The 4,234-nt window shown below is 39.0% G+C and overlaps 1 protein-coding gene across 1 annotated transcript in view; it reads left to right on the plus strand.

The window, feature by feature from the left end:
* LOC142235896 (uncharacterized) overlaps positions 1–4,234 on the plus strand; it is a 62,494-nt gene that overhangs the window by 6,854 nt on the left and 51,406 nt on the right. The gene's annotated exons all lie outside the window — the stretch shown is intronic.

Here is a 4,234-nt window from a genome sequence, read left to right on the forward strand (position 1 = left end):
TTCGTTTTGCAAATATATAAGATTCCACTAAAAAAATGTCCGTGCAAAGCTCTCCCATCTGTGAGGTGAAAAGTTGCATGCAGAACAACCCCTACGGGAACAATTCCCCGCAAGTCTTTCATGTGAAACCCAGAACATACCCGGTTAGCAGATAGAGAAATTGCAAGTTTTTGCTAGAGATTTTTTCCCCAGTAAAATCTTGCAAACCATAGCATACGTTGCCAGCTGATTGTTGATAACAAACAAAGCACCAGTACAATGTACATGTTCCGCAACTGCAATTGGAAGTTAAAAAAAAAAAAAAAAAACAAGATCCGTTTTTTTATATTTTATCTTTTGGAAACTGAAAATTTGAATGTGCAAATAGTTACTGGATGCCGTTCGTGTACTTTTCAGCAATTTGAAGCAAAGTGAGTAAACTACACTCTTACTCTCTTGGTAGTTTTTACTGGATATTATACCCTGCGCCACACTGTGGAACAGGGTATTATAAGTTAGTGCATATGTTTGCAACACCCAGAAGGAGAGGAGATAGACACATGGTGTATTTGGCAAAAATGCTCAGGGTGGGCTCCTGAGTCGATATAGCCATGTCCGTCTGTCCGTGAACACACATAAAGGTCTAAAGGGTGATACGGTCAAAATGTGGTCAAGGGAAAACACGTGTAAATCGGTGAAATCGTTTATTTAAAAAATCAAATTAAATTTCTTTTTCAAGTTCAATTAGTATAAAATTCAGGAAAAATATTCAGTTAGGCTTTCGCTTTTCCAAATCCGAATTGCCGGGCCTCACGCTTGAAACCTGCCATCAGATTTTGTACAGCCACCTTGTCCACCTTCTTCGCCGCAGAAAGCCAGTTTGCCTTGAACTGCTGCTCGTCCTTAGCAGTTTTTTTTTGTCTTCTTTAGGTTCCGCTTGACAATAGCCCAGTTTTACTCAATTGGGCGGAACTCTGGCGTGTTGGGAGGGTTCTTGTCCTTGGGAACCACCTGCACGTTGTTGGCGGCGTACCACTCCATGGCCTTTTTACCGTAATGGCAAGATGCCAAATCCGGCCAAAACAGTACGGAACAACCGTGTTTCTTCAGGAAAGGCAGCAGACGTTTATTCAAACACTCTTTCACGTAAATTTCTTGGTTGACAGTCCCGGAAGCTATGAAAATGCTGCTTTTCAAGCCACAGGTACAGATGGCTTGCCAAACCAGATATTTCTTTGCGAACTTTGACAGTTTTATGTGCTTGAAAATATCTGCTACATTTCCCCTTCCTTTTGCCGTATAAAACTCCTGTCCCGGAAGCTGCTTGTAGTCGGCTTTGACGTAGGTTTCGTCGTCCATTACCACGCAGTCAAACTTCGTCAGCATCGTCGTGTACAGCCTCCGGGATCGCGCTTTGGCCGTCGTATTTTGTTTATCATCGCGATTTGGAGTCACTACCTTCTTGTAAGTCGATAGTTCGGCTCGTTTTTTGGCTCGATGCACGGTTGTAGACGATACACCCAGCTTATTTGCGGCATCTCGGAGAGAGAGGTTAGGGTTTCGCTTGAAACTACCGGCAACTCTCTTTGTCGTCTCCGCGACTTCCGGTTTTCGATTTCCCCCCGATCCAGACTTCCTGGCTGTCGACAAACGTTCCCCAAACACTTTAATTACATTTGTAACGGTTGATTTGGCAACTTTTAGCGATTTTGCCAGCTTTGCGTGCGAGTAGCTCGGATTTTCGCGATGCGCGAGCAAAATTTTGATACGCTGCTCTTCTTGCTTGGACGGCATTTTGACAACTGAAGAGTGAATTCCAAAATCAAAATAGGAGCAACATTCTACACACACACACACCTTCAAAATGAGGGGTGTTCAGGTTTTTTAAATGCAAAATTGAAAGAAATACGTCAAGTTTATATTGACCAAATTTTGACTGTATCACCCTTTAGGTCGCAGTTTTAGTCCAATCGACTTCAAATTTGCCACAAGTATGTGTTTTGGCTCAGAATAGAACCCTATTGATTTTGGAAGAAATCGGTTCAGATTTAGATATAGCTCCCATATATTTATTTCGCCCGATATGGACTTATATGGCCCCAGAAGCCAGAGTTTTACCCTAATTTGCTTAAAATTTTGCACAAGAAGAACAATTAGTACTATAGTCACGTGTGCCAAATTTTATTGAAATCGGTTCAGATTTAGATATAGCTCCCATATATATATTTCGCCCGATATGGACTAATACGGTGCCAGAAGCCAGAGTTTTACCCCAATTTGGTTGAAATTTTGCACTAGGAGTACAATTAGTAGTGTAGTCAAGTGTGCAAAATTTTATTGAAATCGGGTCAGATTTAGATATACCCCCCATATATATCGTTCGCCCGATTTACACTCATATGACCACAGTGGCCAATATTTTACTCCGATTTAATTGAAATTTTGCATAAGGAGTAGAATTAGCATTGTAGCTATGCGTGCCAAATTTGGTTGAAATCGGTTCAGATTTAGATATAGCTCCAATATATAGCTTTCGGCCGATTTACACTCATATGACCACAGAGGCCAATTTTTTGCTCCGATTTAGTTGACATTTTGCACAGGGAGTAGAATTAGCATTGTCGCTATACGTGCCAAATTTGGTTGAAATCGGTTCAGATTTAGATATATCTCTCATATATAGCTTTCGCCCGATTTACACTCATATGACCACAGAGGCCAATTTTTTGTTCCGAATTAGTTGAAATTTTGCACAGGGAGTAGAATTAGCCTTGTAGCTATGCGTGCCAAATGTGGTTGAAATCGGTTCAGATTTAGATATATCTCCCATATATAGCTTTCGCCCGATTTACACTCATATGACCACAGAGTCCAATTTTTAACTCCGATTTAGTTGAAATTTTGCACAGGGAGTAGAATTTGCATTGTAGCTATGCGTGCCAAATTTGGTTGACATCGGTTTAGATTTAGATATAGCTCCCATATATATGTTTTTCTGATTTCGACAAAAATGAAAGTTGTAAAAATTACTCTAATTTTCCTAAACTTCTAATACATTTATATCGAGCGATAGATCATAAACAAACTTTTGCGAAGTTTCCTTAAAATTGCTTCAGATTTAAATGTTTCCCATATTTTTATACCCTTCACCACTACTGTGGTACAGGGTATAATAAGTTTGTGCATTTGTATGTAACGCCAAGAAGGAGTAACCATAGACCAAGCTTTTAGTATACGGATCGGCTTAGAATTAAATTCTGAGTCGATTTAGCGATGTCCGTCTGTCTGTCTGTCTGTCCGTCCGTCCGTCCGTCTGTCTGTCTGTTGATGTATTTTTGTGTGCAAAGTACAGCTCGCAGTTTTAGTCCGATTGTCCTAAAATTTGGTACAGGGTTCTGTTTCGACTCAAAGACGATCCCTATTGATTTTGGAACAAATCGGTTCAGATTTAGATATAGCTGCCATATATATTTTTCACCGATCTGGTCATAATTGGCGTGTATATTAACCGATCTTCCTCAAATTCCGTACATCCGAATATTTTATGAGTCTCGAAAAACTTGCAAAATATCAACCAAATCGATTCAGATTTAGATATAGCTCCCACATATATCTTTCGCCCTATTTACACTCATTTGCCCACAGAGGCCAATTTTTAACTCCGATTTAGTTGAAATTTTGCACAGGGAGTATAATTAGCATTGTAGCTTTGCGTGCCAAATTTGATTGAAATCGGTTCAAATTTAGATATAGCTCCCATATATATGTTTTTCTGATTTCGACAAAAATGGTCAAAATACCAACATTTTCCTTGTAAAATCGCCACGGCTTAGTCGAAAAGTTGTAAAAATGACTCTAATTTTCCTAAACTTCTAATACATATATATCGAGCGATAAATAATAACTAAACTTTTGCGAAGTTTCTTTAAAATTGCTTCAGATTTAAATGTTTCCCATATTTTTTTACTAACATTGTATTCCACCCTAGTGCATTAGCCGTCTTAAATTTTGAGTCTATAGATTTTGTGGAATTCTATCAAATCCTGTCCAGATCGAGTGATATTTAAATGTATGTATTTGGGACAAACCTTTATATATAGCCCCCAACACATTTGACGGATGTGATATGGTATTGAAAATTTAGATCTACAAAGTGGTTTAGGGTATAATATAGTCGGCCCCGCCCTACTTTAGACTTTCCTTAGTTGTTTTTTACTGGAAAAGTACGCGAACAGACCTATTATATACAAAGATC

This window comes from Haematobia irritans, chromosome 4 (genome assembly GCF_050003625.1).
Source record: "Haematobia irritans isolate KBUSLIRL chromosome 4, ASM5000362v1, whole genome shotgun sequence".
NCBI classification, from domain to species: Eukaryota; Metazoa; Arthropoda; class Insecta; order Diptera; family Muscidae; genus Haematobia; species Haematobia irritans.